Source organism: Cryptomeria japonica, chromosome 11, assembly GCF_030272615.1.
Source record: "Cryptomeria japonica chromosome 11, Sugi_1.0, whole genome shotgun sequence".
NCBI classification, from domain to species: Eukaryota; Viridiplantae; Streptophyta; class Pinopsida; order Cupressales; family Cupressaceae; genus Cryptomeria; species Cryptomeria japonica.
In genome coordinates this window covers 410,254,472-410,274,851 of record NC_081415.1, presented here as the reverse complement: position 1 = coordinate 410,274,851, position 20,380 = coordinate 410,254,472, and positions in this window count along the sequence as shown.

Sequence of the window (20,380 nt, the reverse complement as noted above, 5' to 3'; positions counted from 1 at the left end):
ATCAATAATCCCTTTATCTGTAGATCCCTCCTTCATTAGTTTTTGTGCTTCCATCATCATGAGTTCAGTAGGACTCATCTTAGTTATGTTTTTGTAGCGTCGTAAATTGTACGCACTTGCTAGGGTGGTACAATTTCACACCTAGTTTAGCACCCGCCTTGGTGCATCTTGCACTTTGCATCGCATTTTCCCTTTAGCACTTAATTAATCAAATTAATTAGGTCTAAGGTTCTATTTTATCATCTCCCATATCATAAAGTTGGGCCCTTTCATTAAAGTGTGCCCCTTTCATTAAAGTGTGCCCCTTTCATTAAAGTGTGCCCCTTTCATTTTATTCTTCTAATACATCATTTAATCAAAAACCCTAATTAGGTCCTATTTTGAACTTGGGGGCTTGATTTCGGGGGTCAAAACATCTCTAAATCACCTGTAACTTCAGGATTCTCTCTAAAATCATCATATCCGACGGCCTTGAAAATTTGGTGAAAAGTTGTCGGGACCATGGCACTCGGAGAGGACCATGGCGCCCGGAGTGCACACGGTCCCGGACATTTTTCCTGAAATTTTAGGAGCGCAATCCAATCATAAAATAAAGCTTAACCCCAAGATATTGGCGGGAGATTCAATCTCTAGGTCAGCCAAAAGTTGAAATTAAGACCTAGGGTTTCATATATAAGAGCTCTCTTTCTTCATTTATAAGGATTCGAATTTTGGTTTTCAGGGACCTTCTATGCAGTGAAAGAGCAGATCTTTGAAGACTTCAACAACATTCAACATCCATCCATCAAGCATTCATCAATTTCATTCATCCATTTAGGGCTTTGAAGACATTGAAGAGCAATAAGGGATCACCGACTGAAGATTGGCTTGTACCCCTCCCTTGGGGTTGGGTATGATTTCATGTTGTTTTCATGTCTTTGCATAAGCCTCATTATATCATTTGTATTCATGCTTTAGATCACTTTGCATCTTGATTTGGAGCATTTACATTATCATTTACAAGCAATTAGGGTTTACTTTCTAGGTTGCTCTAGTTTGCTTACTTGCATTTTAGGATCTTGCACACACACAAGGTCTGCACACACACATTACTTTTACAATACAACTTGGCTATTCGTGGAGGTGGAAATCACCAAAGCGGGGGTTTGACTAAGGCAAAACCCTATATAGCTGCCTACAACCCTTTTTAGATATAAGTGCAGATTTTCAAATTCGAAGGACACCGCAAGTTGCAGATTCGATGGGAGCAGACCGAGACAGAACTTCACACCGAATTCCAACCCAGAAAGCTAGGACAGGGGCGTGGGGTGCCCTGGTCCTGCCAGGATAGGGGCACTGGGCGCCCTGGTCCCTGTCTATTTCAGTGAATTTTGGCAGTTTTAGAGGTAGCAGCTTCAGCATTTCAAGCTTCCGGCTTCAGCAGTAGATCTTGCAGAATCAAATCCATTCAAGGTACACATTTACATTTCTCCTCATATCCTTACAATTGTTCATCATTAAATCTCAATTCTACAATCTTGTGCTCAAAGTTACTAGTTCATACTTACACTTTAGGGTTAATAGTTGAACTTGCATCATTCTATCTATCATTTGCAACAAAGGAATAGAAATCCTAATAGGTAGCCCGTGGCTCTCTCTTCCACAAAAAGAAGTAGCCAATTGTGTGATACCTCTAGGCTCTTTCGTATTCCACAAGTGTGTGATTGAAAGTGAGATTAGGGCATGTTTGCTTAGTGTCTCTTTTTCCCCCACACATTTTGGTGAACCCGATGTGAACTCCAATCTTCTCTAATTCTGATTTATGTTTTCAAATTTGAGTGTTTATGCTATTTCAAATTCAAATTTGTATTTACAAGTTTTAATTTCTTGCAAGATTCAAAAATTTAGAGGAAATTTTTGCTAAAACCCTAATTTTTCAATTCAAAGTTGAACTTGTGGATAGCTTAATCGGGATGAATAATTTCAAATCTGATTTAGGAACTCATTTGAATCATAAATTTCATTTTCTAAATCTACATTCTAGGAGCTTTCGTTGGTTAAAATTAAACATTTCCTTCTATTTTGCATGTTTTATCATTTGAAAGAGGAAAATTGTTGTCATGATGCATTCATTTCATAGATGTGATAATGGGTTAGCTTCCCTTGTTTCAATTTTTCCTTCTCCTAAAGAACCTCCCCCCATCTATAACAACATTTTAGTGCCTAAAAGAGTTGCTACCAATCCCTTTGAGACTCTCCCATTCTCTAAGGATGAAGACTTTAAGAGTGATCTTGACAATTCTCCTAAAAGGCGCCATTCCTATTTAGCTATCCTAGAGGAAGAGAATGATATCATAAACACCTTTCTTAATGTTACTTCACCTTCCCTACATGATGCCTCTCTAAGTGAAAAGGCATTGATGGACATTGACTTATTTTCTCCTAAAGTTGGTCCTTCCAATGGGGGCATGTTAGTGCAACAAGAGGTTATGAACACTTCTTTCAAAGATCTCCTTCCTAAGCGTGAATCTTTGGAGAAATATGTTCATGTTCCTCCTAAAAAACACTCCCTTCATGAGGATCCTTTTGTGCAAGAAGATGAAATGATCCCTACATTCCCTAGTGATGGCATTTCCTTTTCCAACAAAATTCCAACTAGAGATGATGAATTAATGATAAATGCTTACCCTTCTCCTAAAGTTTGTCTTACCCATAAGCATCCCTTAGAGAAAGAAGATGAAATAATAAGAAATTTCCTTAATTCTCTCTCCCCTAAAGATCATATTGAACATATTTTGAGGAAAGAGGATGAGTTTAACACATCTATTGATGCTCTCCCTCCTAAGGATGAGGAATTAATAAACAATGTTATCTCCTCTCCCAAAATTGACAATACTTCAAACATTCCTTTCAACAACCTCACTATTTGGGATGAACCATTAGAAGAAGGTGTAGATTATTCTCTACCCCATGAGAGAACCCTAGCCAAAGGGGATGAAATCAAGATTGAAAACTCCCTTGATAGTTTCTCACCTTCCTTGAATCTCAATCATTCTCCCTCTAAAAATAAAGCATCTCCCTCTCCTCAACTTGGTTCTACTCATAAGGAAACCCTAGTTCAAAACAAGATGGTTAACATATCTTTCAAAGATCTCCATCTCAAAAGTGAGACTTTAGAGAGTAATGTTGATCCTTCTCCTAGAGAGTTTATTCCCCATGTAGATCCTTTGATGATAGAGGATGATATGACCTTTCCTAGTATTACTCTTCCTACTGGAACATCAATGCCTACCCCTTGTCTCTCTCCTAAAATTGATTTAATCCGTGATAATATTTTAGTGCAAGAGAAGACTATCAATAATTCTTCCAACACTTTTGTTCATTCCTCTAAACCATCCTCAATCAATTTGATACGTGTGAATGAAACACCTAACAAACCTCTCTTCACTGTCCAAGGTGCTTGTCCTTCTCAAAATTCTCAACCTTTAAATAAGCCTATCTTAGTGGTTCAAGGTGGTTATGCTAATGATTCTTTTTGCACTCCTAAGAAACCTATTATTACTGTGCAAGGAGGTTATTCTACTAAGAGCCCTTATGAGTATGCTAAGCAACTGACTAGAGAGAGTTATAATGCGGTTGCTCATACCTATAACACAAGGAACAATAGGCAACCTAATCCTCCTCCAGTTATCCCAACTTCACTTCCTCCTTCCCAACCTATTCTTCCTCAAGCTCCTTGTATTTCACAAGTTCTTGGTAAGGAATATGATCTCATAGAACAACTTAAAGCTACCCCTACTAAGATATCCCTTTGGGATTTGATCCAAACTTCTTCCGCTCATCATGGAATGTTACAAGATGCCTTGAAATATTTGAATGTTCCTCCACCTAATACATCTAGTAATATAGTGTCTTTGGCTAACTCTGTGATGAATCCTAAAGCTCAAATTGTGTTTACTCAAGATGAGTTCCCTACTAGTGAAATTCAACATCAATATGATCCCTTGATGATTGTGGTTATCATAAATGACACTGCTATAAGATGAACACTGGTAGATAATGGTTCTGGCCTTAATGTGTGTAGCATTAATCTATTGCATAAGATGAATGTGGATACATCCCTTATTGAGCCTGACTCTCATCCCATTCGAGGCTTTGATAATGTGGCTAAGTCTTCATTAGGTATTATCACCTTACCCATCATAGTGGGACTTGTTACTTTGCCCACTCCTATCCATGTTATGTTGGGAAATCTAACATACAACTTGTTATTAGGGAGACCTTGGATTCACAGTATGCAAGCTGTCCCCTCTACATTGCATAGACAAGTTAAATTTATTTATAATAATAAGACATATACCTTGATAGGTGATACTAATTTTCAAGCTTGTTTGCAAACATCTACTTCCAAAGGGAGTTCTTCTAAGCCTTCCTCTTCAAGTGATGACTCGTTAAACAAGATACCTATGGATGAATCATCACCCTCTGATAATCAAAATTCTTTGGATGAGTCTGAAGTTCCTGAAGAAGATTCTTCTCAACTTGAATCTACACATGAAAAGGCTTTTGATCCTGAGAAGGTTCTCGCAGAAGACGATTGGGGATCTCTTGATTTCAATCCCACCTTTGTAGGTGAGTATAGGGTTCCTCCTAGAGAGCTTAAAGTTAAAAAGAAGGAAGAAACTAGAGATCAATTAGTCTTACCTGAACCTATGAGCAATAATTTTGTGGCCGCTCCTCAAACTTCTTCTCCCCACACCTCTAATTTTGAAGAATTTGATTCTTTGTCTTATGAAAAACCACCTTTTCTTTCTGAAATGGCTAATCGTTATGGTCGTGGTTTTCATATTTTGGCTAAGAGTGGCTATAGTGGAAATGGTTGTGGCGCAAATGAACAAGGAATTAAAGTTCCTTTAGAACATAACATGCATGAATATTCATTTGGACTTGGATATAATCTTTCTAAGCCCACCAAAGCATCTAAAAGACCATCTCTCAATGTGAATGCTATATTTAGTAGTGATGATGATCTCACTTGAACTAAATCATCTTCTACTTCTATCAACTCTCATTCCCCTCATAAGGAAATCTTGGCGATGAACAAATCTCTTTATGAATCCCCTCAAATTTCTAAATCCAATTATGAATCTTTATCTCCTATTCATCATAAAGTCCTTTCCTCCAGGGATAAGGCTCTAATAAATTACACTCATCCCTCTTCTAAGATTTCTTGTGACTTTTCTTCTTCAATTTTTATCACTTTATACATGTTTTTGATCTCACTTATAGTTGAGCATTTAGCATGTCATATTCAAATACCTCATCCAATCTATCATATCTTTAAATAACATTAATGGCTATTATGTTGCTCATCATTATGTGACATTGGTAGCTCATTTACTGGGGGCTCATTGTCATTCATGATGGTACAATTTCAAGTGCAATCATATTTTTGAAGCAACATAATAGCCTAATTCTCTATGTTATCTCTTGTTCCTATGGGGACAAGAGTGATTTCATACATCTCTTCTTTTTATGGTTAAAATTTCCCTTTGGGGTAATAGTGTGGAAATATTGATAATCTTTTCTTTAGAATCCTCTTTTCCTAGAAATGGGAGAAGATGTGTATTCTCTTTCTTATCTTACCCACTTCTCATGAGGAGCATTTTACATACACTAATGTCTTGCTTGCAAGAACTCATGTGAGTATGTAGTACATTTTGCTTATGTCTAAATCTCTCCCTAGAAGATTGTGTAAGTCCTTCTCATTGTCCTTATCCTTGGGAGGCAATGATCTTTCCTTATTTTTATCTAAGGATCCACTTTTTCCTATTTCGTGGATGGTGTGAAATTTATTACTTGATGTTATTCCTTGTATGCATTTGTTGTTGTTTGTTCAAGGATTCTCTCTTACAAGAGGTGTAAGTCCTTGACTACAACCTCTTTTGCACTTGGTAAAATACATCCATAATGAATTCACTCTCCCAATTGGGTTAAAAAGAGCGTCATCCTTCATTAAGAATCACTTTCACCTCGCAAAAGAAGGAAGTATTGCATTCTTATTCTCTTCTTTGTCTTATTCTAGAAGATGTTATATTTGTCTAAGACAATTACTCTTGGGGATAGGTGTCTTTTGTACAAAGATCTCTTCTCCTCTAAGGATCTCCTTTACACATACTACAAGATATCCCTTTTCAACTATCTTATCTTCTCTTCTCTTTGCATTTTGTTTCCATTTACATCCTTCATCTTGTGTTAAAGAACTCTCAAATCCTCACACTCTTTGTTGTGTTGGAATTGAGATTTAGTCCTCTTTCTTACCAAATGATTCTCCATTAGCTTTTGATCTCATATAAAATCTTCTTGTGAGCATTTGTCATCAATATTCTTTAACAATTCGAAGTGGTAAACATGATACCATGTTTCAACTCACTAAAATTAGCAAGCCGAAATAGGGGGGGGCATATAGCTACCCTCGAATTTTCATCACCTTCGTTAGTAAGCATTAGGTGATTTTGTGATCTAACGTGTGTTTTGTAGGGTGCGGTTCCTAACTGTGTACTGCAGATACTGCTGGGGGCTTCGTTCGACAGACTTATGGATATATCCTTTTTCAAATAATGTTTACTTTTCTATACTTTAGCTTGCATATGCATGTAGTGTTCATATGACCGCTAAAGTGGGGGCTAAATGTAGCATCGTAAATTGTACGCACTTGCTAGGGTGGTACAATTTCACACCTAGTTTAGCACCCGCCTTGGCGCATCTTGCACTTTGCATCGCATTTTACCTTTAGCACTTAATTAATCAAATTAATTAGGTCTAAGGTTCTATTTTATCATCTCCCATATCATAAAGTTGGGCCCTTTCATTAAAGTGTGCACCTTTCATTTTATTCCTCTAATACATCATTTAATCAAAAACCCTAATTAGGTCCTATTTTGAACTTGGGGGCTTGATTTTGGGGGTCAAAACATCTCGAAATCACCTGTAACTTCGGGATTCTCTCTAAAATCATCATATCCGACGACCCTGAAAATTTGGTGAAAAGTTGTCGGGACCATGGCGCCCAGAGTGCACACGGTCCCGGACATTTCTTCCGAAATTTCAGGAGCGCAATCCAATCATAAAATAAAGCTTAACCCCAAGATATTGGCGGGAGATTCAATCTCTAGGTCAGCCAAAAGTTGAAATTAAGACCTAGGGTTTCATATATAAGAGCTCTCTTTCTTCATTTGAAAGGATTCAAATTTTGGTTTTCAGGGACCTTCTATGCAGCGAAAGAGCAGATCTTTGAAGACTTCAACAACATTCAACATTCATCCATCAAGCATTCATCAATTTCATTCATCCATTTAGGGCTTTGAAGACATTGAAGAGCAATAAGGGATCACCGACTAAAGATTGGCTTGTACCCCTCCCTTGGGGTTGGGTATGATTTCATGTTGTTTTCATGTCTTTGCATAAGCCTCATTATATCATTTGTATTCATGCTTTAGATCACTTTGCATCTTGATTTGGAGCATTTACATTATCATTTACAAGCAATTAGGGTTTACTTTCTAGGTTGCTCTAGTTTTCTTACTTGCATTTTAGGATCTTGCACACACACAAGGTCTGCACACACACATTACTTTTACAATACAACTTTTCTATTCATGGAGGTGGAAATCACCAAAGCGGGGGTTTGACTAAGGCAAAACCCTATATAGCCGCCTACAACCCTTTTCAGATATAAGTGCAGATTTTTGAATTTGAAGGACACCGCAAGTTGCAGATCTGACGGGAGCAGACCGAGACAGAACTTCACACTGAATTCCAACCTAGAAAGATAGGATAGGGGCGTGGGGTGCCCTAGTCCTGCCAGGACAGGGGCACTGGGCGCCCTGGTCCCTGGGACAGGGGCGCTGGGCACCCTGGTCCCTTTCTATTTCGGTGAATTTTGGCAGTTTTAGAGGTAGCAGCTTCACCATATCAGGCTTCCAGCTTCAGCGATAGATCTTGCAGAATCAAATCCATTCAAGGTACACATTTACATTTCTCCTCGTATCCTTACAATTGTTCATCATTAAATCTCAATTCTACAATCTTGTGCTCAAAGTTACTAGTTCATACTTACACTTTAGGGTTAATAGTTGAACTTGCATCATTCTATCTATCATTTGCAACAAAGGAATAGAAATCCTAATAGGTAGCCCGTGGCTCTCTCTTCCACAAAAAGAAGTAGCCAATTGTGTGATACCTCTAGGCTCTTTCGTATTCCACAAGTGTGTGATTGAAAGTGAGATTAGGGCATGTTTGCTTAGTGTCACTTTTTCCCCCACACAGTTTTGTTTTACAACCTGAGAGGTGTCAATTGACAACAATGATGGACCAACTATCAGTTCTCAGTCAGTTTCCCCTTTCTTCTCCTCTGATGATTTATCCTTTATGGTTTCCTCACTTGAATAGGTGGCTTCACCACTTGGTGCAGTCTTTGTAACCATCGGTTCCTTTGAAGGAACTGTAACCTCAACCTATACATTTGTATTTGAAGGACTGTTATCCTCAAAATTAGTATCATGTACATCATTAACTTTTTTACTCTCTGTATTAGGCGGTATCTCAACATCTGTTTGTACATTTGTATTTATCGGGGGCTTGATTTCCACTATCTTAATGTTGTTCAAAATTGAGGGTGAAGTACCCATAATCCCCTTTCCTTTTCCTTCAACCAGGGTGTCTACAGTGTCTTTCTTTGATTCCGGTGAAGTAAAGAATCCTTTGTTCTCTCCAAAGAACTTAACCCATTCCTTTTGAGTCTCCTTTATTATCTCATTTACCCTTCCTAGCATCAGACTCGTTATTCTATGTTTTCTATTAAAGACTTTTCTATCTTCCACGTCAAGTGTCCTTTCCATTTCCTCTAGAGCAATAGTAACACAAACAGATAACAACTCTTAAATTTTAATATGCTTGTCTTCTTGCACAGTTGACAGTCTTCTAGCATCTAACATATTATATAATTATGTCGGTATTTGATTTTCAATTTCTATTAAGGCTTTCTTATAAATATCCAAGTATAATAAGACTGCTTCCTCTACCTCTCTTTGTTCATCATCCTCTAAGAGTTCATAATAAAATTGTACATTCTTTAACATGCCATGCTTAGTGATTTCATCTACTAACTCTGCACAAGTTCTAGGTGGAATGATAGTCACATTACCAGATTGAATTTCCAGATCGATGTCACTCTTCTTCTTCCTCTTTACAGTACCGGATGCAGCTGAAGTGGTTACTTTTGGTGCTTGCATCTGAGCTAGTATTTTGAATGTAACCTTCCTAACCTATTTCTTTTTAGCTTCTACCTTTGTTTCCTCTATTTTCTTCCTTGCAACCCTCTTGAATGCCAATAATGTGTCATCCTCAGATTCAGACTCTATTGTACAAGGCTCAATGTGTACTTCTGGGTTATTCCTCTTCCTTCTTTTCTCCGGGACAACATCAATTAATGCTTTGATGTCCTATGAGACCTTCTCAATAAATTTTCTTTCTTTTCCATCCTGCCTTTCTCTCCTCTTTCAGTTAAATGTTGTTTCAACCTCTTGTGATTTTTGTTTTGCAGTACCATAGGGCTTCTCTACCTCATCAATAGGTTCTTCAATCAACATTTTTGCATAAGCCTCAAGAATCTATGCATCCACTTCATATCCCATTTCCTCAATCCAAATCTTTTGGGGCTTAACCATTTCCATAAGTGTTTCATCCTTCTTCACCATGAGGCATATGTCAGCTGAATATTTTTCTACAATATGCTTAGGAACCCTTTCCCTAATCTTCATAGATTTTTGAAACCCCTTGAAGTATCCCCATATTTTATCATCTCTCTAACTGCCTAAAGTAGAAATTGAGTGTTTCAATTGTCTCCCTACCGAGATGTCAAATGCACATTGCCTTTTACCAAAACTGGGTGTATCATTCATGAAAAATAGCATTAAGCAGACTATTAAGTTACCATATCAGAAGGTTCCCTTCTTTTCTCCCTTAATCTTTCCTAGGTTTATTAATAACTCATCTAACATCCAACCACATAGATCCAATTTCACATTCTCTCTCATCATTTTGTATGCATTAAAAATACAAGATCTAGAAACAGAGTTCAATCGGTTTGATTGAGTTACCTTATACCTGATGATCATGCTACCGAATCTGATGTCCATGTCGGTAATAGTGTTTATTCTCATAGATCTCCTATTAGATGTCACACTGGTGATTTTGTTCACGTAATCATTCAAAACCTTCTTATCTAGATGTTGCCCAACCGATGGTAAACCAATGATTTCCCTGATGACTTCATTGGTGATCTTGTAAGGTCTATCTAACCAAATAAAATCCCCATGTAATCTTCTCAAAACATACCTAATTATCTCATCTTCGAATTATGGGATGTCCAAAATGCCGGTAAACCCTAAGTCTTCAATGTGCTAGTATGCCAGTTTGATCTTTCCAGATTCTCCCATCAGCTCGCTCATGTACATGGCCTTAATTTCAAATGTTCTGAAGTCCTCAATGTGACAATGTATGTATGCCCTAACATCTTCAACATAGACAACTCCCTCCAGAACATGGAAAAATGCTCCAACCAAATCATCCAGGGTAGCCACATGCGGATACCGCTTAGAAATTGACCTGGGGTGGTCCTTGACCTCTACTACAATCGCGTTTGCAACAAAGATAGAAATAGATGATGATCCTGCTTCCATATTTAAAGATAAATACCTATTGATTGCTTTCGGTGAAAATCCTTAACAAATTCTTCTAGTCACTGGTGAAACCGCTCAAGAAGACATTGGATTTCTTTGAAATGCCTTGATCACTCTTAGTCACTCTTAATCACTATGAAATCGCTTTGAACACAAGGTGATCAATAATGAAGTGGATTCAACCTTTTAACCTTCAAGAAAAACCCTAATATTCCATTGACATAAATGACTACCGGTGAAAGATACTGGATCTCAAATAGAGCATATCCATGCCAGATAAGAATCTCTAATATCTGGAACATCTTCCAAAACCTCTTCTCAGGGCATATGCAGTATCTTCATGAATTTTTCCTACCCCTAAGGCATCTGCCTCAGTTACTAGATGAGCTACCTATCGGTGTAGGAACAACCTCCTTTATCGGATAAGTAACCGGTGCATTTCCATCTGATGATTGTTCTTCAATCTTCCTAACCCATCTCTGAGTATGATCTTGTCAGATTTCACTAACCTTCTCTTTCCTTTTCTCATTTGATCCTCCATTACCAACCGGTGGGTTTCTGCTTCTACACAATTTAACAATATGTCCAACCTCATTACATGCATAACATGTAACATTATTCCTTTGAATTGCTTTGCTAAAACCGGTGAAATTGCTTGACCTGCACTGATTAGCCATATGTCCAAAGTTTCCACATGCATAACATTTAACATTCATTCAACAATATTTTGTCTTATGACCATACTTATTGAATTTAGAACATTTACTAGGAGCAAAATTAGGGTTTTGATTTGCTCTGTTTCTACATTGTTTAGCCATGTGCCCAAATCTATTGAAAACAAAACATCTACCATTAAATTTCCTTACCGATGCCTTATGGTTTTGATCTTCATTAGCAGTACCGGAACTCTGTCCTTGCTCAAATCCAAGTCCACTAGAATCTTCGATATGTCTTTGTCTCTTTAATAACTCATCTAGCTGTGCTGAGCTAATCTTGAATTTTTCTTTACACTCACTTGCAATAGTTAGATATTCTCTTAGAATTATCATTTTTCTCTCAAGATCTTGTTCATTACTCTAGGATTGTACTAAGTCAATTCTCAACATATCATTCTCATGAAGCAACCTACCACATTCTTCAAATTTTTTCTTCATGGATACAACAAGATTTTCTTCCTTTTTCTTTCAGTGCTCAATCTCCTTAGACATTCTCATAGTTATTACTTGCATTTCATTTTTCATAACCATGTTCTCTTGATTCAATTTCTGACATTGTTCCTTAAGTGCATCTTTTTCTTCATCATCCTGACTTTGCAAGAGTTCCTTCCTCCTAGATTGAATAGATGATAGTCTCTCTTGTAGGAAAAGAATGAATTCCTTAGCAGAATTCAATTCATCTTGTAGCTTTAAGTTCTTTAACCTTTCAGCATCATAATTTTCAAGTGCCATCTCAAGTTGCTTCTCCAAAGCCATATCCATTGATTCTGGATTCAGGATCTTCCTCAAGCTGTTAAACTTCCTTCGAGGAACATGACTCTAATACCAATTGTTGGAATCTAATAACACTAAGAGGGGGGGGTGAATCAGTGTTATACTGGAATGATCAATTTTAGCCTTATTAAAACATGCATACACCAACTAGTATACCGGTACATACAAAATTCAAAGAAGTAAAGAAACCAATAAGCCAATCACATAAATGAGAACCATAATACATAATTATATGTGGAAAACCTCAAAGAGGAAAAACCACGGTGGGATTTGTGACCCACAATATCAATCTACTAGCCATATGAAGAGATATTAGAAAATATAAGGGGCCTACACTTGCAGGAAGGCTTACAGCCTAGAGCACACTGCTCAATCACAAAAGGAGCCTCACTGACTACATATAAATCCAGACTACAATCCGAAGAAGTGTTGAACTGCTAATATAGTATCTTCTATGCTAGAATACAGTTATGGTTTAAGCTCTGTCTGTTCCAGTCTAAAACCCTAAACCCTTTACCGAAATAACCCTTACATGAATATCCTCACATACATAATCTCTCTGATATATTTCACATTAAATCACATTCACATATCCATCACCATATATGTTACTATTATCTATATGAAAATTATCTAATCCAACTGATCTATATACTCTATACAATTTATCATGCCTTATGTCAGCTTACAAAGATAATTACAATATCAAATTACATGTCGGCTAGATAACATGAATGCATAAATATTAACCGGATCCAAGAGATGTCGGCCTCCAATACCGATAACCATATTCTAAACCATGTCGGCCTGCATTGTTGGTAACCAAAGAAATCCTTTTGTCCTGCCAGTGCTGGTGTCGGTGTAGTATCTTTAAAGTGCCTTCCAGTACACAACTAAACCAAAACATGAAGTCAAAATAAGATACCATGTTGCCATCAATGACAACATAGTGAAACCAACCAATTGAGTGTTAATTTCCAACAATGTACGTCTGGTTAGACTTATAGGAATTATCATACTTATCATGCTTCTCATATTTATCATGCTTATCATACTTTGACATTATTTCAAGACACCTAGAAGAAAAATGTCATATCTTATTGCAAGAGAAACATTTCAAAGGTAACTTCCCATCATACTTACCGACTCCCTTAGACAATCTCTGAGTAATAAGTGCTTCAATCTCTTCCAACTCTCTTTCATGTTCTTTCATCTCTCTCATTTCTCTTTCATATTTGGAAACCCTGGATGAAATTTCTCTCGAATAGTACTTCTACTTCTCAGATATAGAGGATTTAAATGCAATCTTAGATTTACCATGTGATTCTCAAAATTCACTCAACTCAAAAGCACCAAGTTTACCAACCAGCATGTCTCTTGTAATAGTGGTCATAGTTTGAATCTCATCAATAGCAACAACTTTAGATTTGTAAGAAGGAGGGAAAGATCTCAACACTTTAGCAAAAATCTCATCTTCTTCAAGAGTTCCACCGATACATCTGATGTTTATTACAAGTTCATTCACTTTAGCCATAAAGGATGATATGTTCTCATCTTCTCGCATCTTCAACATCTCATACTTTCCTTTCAAACTCTATAGTTTAACAACTTTAACATGTTTATCTCCTTCATACAAGGTCTCTAACTTTTCCCAGATCACATGTGAAGTCTGCAATCCCATCATATTAGTCATCTTTGAATCGGTCAGTGAACATAACAATGCTTCTTTATCTCTTGTGTTATGTTCAACATCCTTGATCTCATTTGTAGTAACCAGACCATTCTGAGGAACATTGTAGGTATTCTTTGTCATCTTCAAATAATCATCTCCAAGACACTTCAAGTGACACTCCATCTGATCCTTCCATACAGTGTAATTACTTCCATCAAATCTCAAACTCTCTTTCTTGAAAACATAGGTTGCCATCTTGGATCTCCTCAAGCGGTCAAGCTTCTTTCGAAGGATGTATCTCTGATACTAATTGTTGGCAACAACAATGAAGGAAAACTGAGAGAGGGGGGGTGAATTAGTTTTCACCGGATTAAACAATTTAAGCACAACTTCATATTTGATCAATTCCAGAAAGAACAAAGATAAGCACAATAAAAGCAACACACATAACACCAAGTTTTTGACATGGAAAACTCCCTTAAGGGAAAAACCATGGTGGGAACCTACCCACAATAAGATGATACTCTACAGTAGTATGTGAAAATATTGCAATGGGGAATGCACATGCATTCAAGGATATTGCCTAGAGCTCACTACTCAAATTAATAAACCCAAAAAGGCTACAACCTTAAGGGAAGGCTCACTGCCATACAAAGATCGGACAACAATCTAGATTACATGAACTGAAAGAATAGCATCTCCAAATGCCTAATGATAGTTCCGGTTAAGCACACTTGTCTACTCTACAACATTCTCTTCTCTACACTTCTCATCAAAAGATGAATTCACTTGTTCACACATACACCACTCTTTGATAATATATACACAACACCAATCTCCAAATTACATGAATATGACACCTATTTATACAAATCATCAACCTTGACTACAAGGTCGACTCAACCCTTAAGACCTAAATACAAAATTACATCACACTATATATAGATCAACCACTAGACCACTACAATGGCATGGTGACATAGCATGAACCCAAATCAAATCCTCAAACATGCAAGACCATTAGAAATATCACCAAAATCATCTACAACATGCTACACTACCGAAAAATGTTGCATAACACGAAGAACATCACCAAACCCATAAGATCCTCAATAATGCACTCAATGATCAATGCAAACCAACAAAACATATAGGACATGATTAGGAAACACCAACAAGGATGTTAGAACCATCCACAATAGCTACACCAACACCACTTAATCAAATCTCGATCAATCAACATGCTAATACTCAAGAACACTTCAACAACAACAATTGGGACTAGAAAGATAACTTGTGGAGCACCAAATCATGAACCATCTGAATTAAAGATACACAAGAACATCCTAAACAGTCTCCCAAATCCACAACTCAAGATATAATCATTCCAGATCAAATGTCAGAACATTGCAACACTGAGCACTGAAAAACCAATCTTCATACCAGAATCCATAACTTGATCAAATCACCATATAGCATAATGAAACCAACATTGAATAAAATAGAGATACTTCATTACTGAAATCACAAATCCACACTAGCGCAACTGCAACATACCAACTGAAATACCCAAACCAACTTTCTGCAATACTGGAACGCATGAATATCTTGACATCAATGACAACAACATATCCTAGCAGCAACAATATCCAACAGAACACTCCAACTGCATGGTCAGAAGCACCAGTATAAATATAGAATGGAAGATTCCACTTGGAGTATCAGTGCTTGAGTAAGGACAATTTTGAGATCCTAAAAGGATTTATCATAGGTTGGTGTCCACTGAAAATCCACATCCTTCGGCAATAGACCATACAAGGGACTTACTATAGTGCTGAAATTTTTAACAAATCTCCTATAGTAACTGTCGTATGTAAAATTCATCATCATTCAATTAGAAATCAAAGGGAAATCATGAATCCCTATCTAATAAAAAAATTCTAAATAAACCAATGAAATAATACAATCAAGCAAATAGGAATGCAAAATAACCAATTAAAACTCTCTATTCCATGACTGCATATTGCTTCCATTATTCTTCTCTGCTTTTTGGTATGATGGCTCTTAGATATTTTGCAGGCAACTTGCAATTGACACAAAAATTCAAAGTTCGTGATCCAGAGAGTAATTTTGAGAGGATTGAAAATGGAGATTGAATTCTCAATTTATAGATTATTGGAGATGATTGATTGAGAGGTGGAACAAATAGATCAAGAGGTGGAACTCAAGTGAGCTCACATGTTGATTGATAGTTGAACTGTTGATTTGGAAGTGAACCATAATAGATTGAATAGATTAAATGAGTCAACTGATTGAGGAAAAAGATGATTGAAATATGAAAAAGAATGATTGGAGGAAATGATGAGGAGATAGTTAACAGATTGAAAGCTGATTGAGAGCTTTATTTAGAAAAAGCTAACTCAAAGATGGAAATAGGAATTGAAGAGATAATTGAATTAAATTAAGCATGTGCTTGCAGTTTGACTTTGATTTTCAATTTGATCTTTGCATGAAATTGAATTCAAATATTGAATTTATTTTAAATTCAATTTAGAATTTGAATATATTTAGAACTTGACTTTGATTTTCAATTTGATTTTTGAAATCATGCACATGTATTTGAAATTAGAAGAATATGAAATTAAATGAAATTAGAATTTGGGGATTTGAAATTAGAATTAGTTAGTTAATTAAATAATTTAAAGAAACTATTTAATTATTTAGAAATTGAATTTAATTAAATAATAAAGATTATTTAATTTAAAGGAATAAAATCATAATTAATTAAATAATTAGTATTTAATTAATATTTAGAAAAGGGTTGGAGAATGGCATGCATGTAGAGGTGCTCAGGCGGCCGAGCTAGGGTTTCGAGGCCCTAGCTCATGAGTGGATTGGTTGCAGGTACAGTGGGGGAGGGTTGTGCAGGGCATTGGGGGAGCGTAGCGGCTGCGGGGTAGTGCTAGATTCGACTGTGGGTGTGGGGGGAGCTGCGGGTGTTGGAGGGCAGGGCTATGGTTGCATGGGGGTAGGGCTTAGGCTACGCGGGGGTGGGGCTCTGACTTGCTTCATCCTGTGGGTTTCCCGTGGGCCTAGGGGTGTCGACTGGCCCTTTCTTCTGGTGGTGTTTGAGTGGGGTGGTGCCTTGGGTGTCGAGCCTCCTTGAGTGGCCCTTTTGGGGTGTGGGTTCTTGGCCTTCGTGTTTTATTTTTTGGTGCTCTGATGTCAAGTTTTGTTGGTGAGGCCTCACAGGTTGCACCAGCCATGGATTTCCATATTGTGGTGGGCTCAAAACTCCCACTTCAGAGTATGAAGACTTTTAACAATAATATTTTCTCATCAGATTCTGGGCTTGGGAGAGCTAGCAGCTCTCGCATTATGAAGATTAATGGTTGTCTGGAGAGATGCAGTGAGAGGTTGAAACTGGTTATTCCTCTTGAGATGATAGCTGAAGACATTAAATATTTTTCAAAACACTCCCTGTACTGCAAGTTTTTGGGAATGAGGGTTTCCTTGCAGTTTTTGGAAAACTGGACACATAGGACTTGGGCACTGGAAGGGGAAATGGAGATTATGTTGTTGGAAAATAACTATTTCATGGTTGCTTTCAATTGCATGGAGGATTGCAATAGGGTCTTTGAAGGTGGCCCACATTTTAACAACCAAGTGGGTTTGTTCATCAAACCTTGGCATGTGGGGTTTAATCCTTCTGAGGAGCTCCCAAATAGTGTTCTAGTGTGGGTTCGGTTACCACGTTTTCCTATGGAATGTTGTCATGAGGATATGCTACAGATGCTTGTTGCTCTTATTGGGAGGCTAGTGGTATCTTCAATGCAAACCCTGGGGAGAAAGGTAATGACCTTTGTACGTATCTATGTTGAAATTGATCTTAGTAAACCATTGCCAGATGCTATAGATATGTGCACAGGATCTTATTCTTGGGTTCAACAGTTAGATTATGAGACTTTACCATTTTGATGTCGTCTGTGTCATGAGTATGGTCATTTATAGTGTAAGTTCCCTAGATATAAACCGACAGTGCACCAATCTCAGCAATCAGACCCGATCCTAGATAGGGCTAAGAAAGGGAAAGCTGCCATGTCGGTCGAGGTTGAGGGTGTTGATGGATTTGTATCAGTTAAGATAATGAACAGGAACTAAGGACAAAAGAGGGTCTTACAGGAGAGATAGGAGGAGGATTCCTTCAACAGGTTCGAGGTCTTGGATGATCTTAGCCACCAGGAAGTAAAGTTGGGGTTAACCCCTCTGGATCAAGGTGCATCAGGGGGGGCTCTGGAAAGAGTAATTGAGGACTCTACCTAGGCCCTGCTAGTGGTTGGAAGCCAATAGATGGAGATGGATCAGCCAGTAGGGGTCTAGTTGGGACTCACTCTTGGTTTTGAGGTGAATTTGGTTGAGGGGGAGGGTTCTCCAATAGCTTTGAAATTGGAACTAGTTGGGGTGAAAAGTAATAAGTTCTCCACTCTCCTAGGTTTGCATCAGAAAGATATTAAGAAAAGTTCTTCAGAGGAGAGCTCAAAGGTTGGCAGAAAGAAGGATCTGGATAAGATCAAATTGATGGGGGAGAACTTGGTTGAGTCAAGGTCAGTAAAGACTTTGGATTCTCACTTTTCCAATCCCCCAAAATGATTGGGCTTTCATGGAATGTGAGGGGCTTGAACAATGACCCTAGACAAAAAGTTGTTTGGGATTTGATTAGGAATCATTCTCCTGATGTTCTATTCTTGCAAAAAACTAAGCTCTCAGTGGAGAGTATGATGGGTCTAGTGCCAAAGCTGTGGGAAAGAGGCGAGTGTCAGTGCGTTGGGGCACCTGGTTCCTCTGGAGGGGTGTCATGTCTTTGGAACCCTTTAAGATTTCACCCTGTCTAGTGGGTTGCCTCCATATCCTCTTTATCCAGGGTTATTACTAGTCTTGAGACTGGGGATTTCATCTTGTTTTCTAACATCTATGCCCCTACAGATTTTCAGGGTAAGCAAAACTTATGGTCTCATATTTCTTGTATGTGAAGGCTGGCCCCTTTTCATCCCTGGATTATGGTAGGAGACTTCAATGCCAGCCTTGAGTTGAGTGAAAAGAGGGGAGGTGTCATGCGGTTAGAACCTTCTTCTGTCCTTTTTCAAGATAGTACATCCTTGTTGAAGCTTGTTGACATTAAGCCTGGAAATGGTATGTTCACTTGGAACAATAGGAGGATGGGAGAGTATTGAATTGTAGAGAGATTGGATCATTTTTTGGTCTCTAGTTTTTGGATTGGTGGGGGGTGGTCCACAAGTACTGAGATTCTTGACTAGAGAGGGTCAGATCACTGGCCCATGAAGCTGGTTTATTCTTCAGCTTGGGTAGCTCGCTCTCCTTCTTTCAAATTCCAACTTATGTGGCTTCAAGATCCTACTTTGCAGGTTCTTGTAGTAGAGTGGTGGAAGAATGGGAAGCCACCCTTTGGCACTATCATGTACTCTTTTGCCAAGCAATTGCAATTTGTTAAGTTTCAGCTTAAACAGTGGAACCACCAGGGTTTCAGGAACATTTTCCATGCTAAGAAAGTTGCTCAACTTGTGTTGAATGGGATCACCAGTGAAATCAGAGAGCATGGCCTATCTGAGGAATTTCTTAGGGAGGAGGATAGGGCTATCAAGGTGGTTGAGGAATGGGAGCTTAGGGAAGAAATATACTGGAAGCAGAGAGCTCATATTGATTGGCTAAAGGAGGGGGACAAGAACACTACTTTCTTCTTCAACTTAGTGAAAGCAAGAAGACATGGAAATTCCATCCTTGTTCTGGTAAATGATAGAGGTGAGTAGTGCTTATCCTTGCAAGAGATCTCTAGGGAGGCGTTATAGTTTTTTCAGGCCCTCTTCAGGGAGGACCCCCGGGGGATTCGATGGTGAAGAATCAGGTTTTTGCTTGCATTCCTTCTCTGGTCATGGGGGGATGAATGAATAGATTTTATGTCCTATTTTGTTGGATGAGCTTGAGAGGATTGTCTTTCACATGAGGAAAGAAAAAGCTCCTAGACCAGATGAGTTCCAGGTAGAATTCTTTCAAGAGTTCTGGGATATTATCAAATTTGATTTATTGGATGTAGTCTAGGAGTCCTAGAAAAATAAGAAGATTCTTCGGGCGTTGAATGCAACTTTCATTGCTCTAATCCCCATCTGTGATGGGGTCGACCGGCTAGGCCAGTTCTACCCTATCTCTCTCTGGAATGTGATTTATATGATCATCTCTAAGCTGATAGCAGATAGATTGAAGAAGTGCTTTTGGAATGTTATCTCTAAGGAGTAGAGTGGCTTTGTGGAAGGTCACCAAATTTTGGATGGTGTGGTCATTGCTACGGAGACCATTCATTCTATGGCTTCATCCAAGGAAAAAGCTATGTTTATCAAGCTGGATATGGTTAAGGCGTACGATAGATTTTAGTGGTCCTTCCTTCAAAAGATCCTTAGGGCTTTTGGCTTTGCTGATGAGTGGGT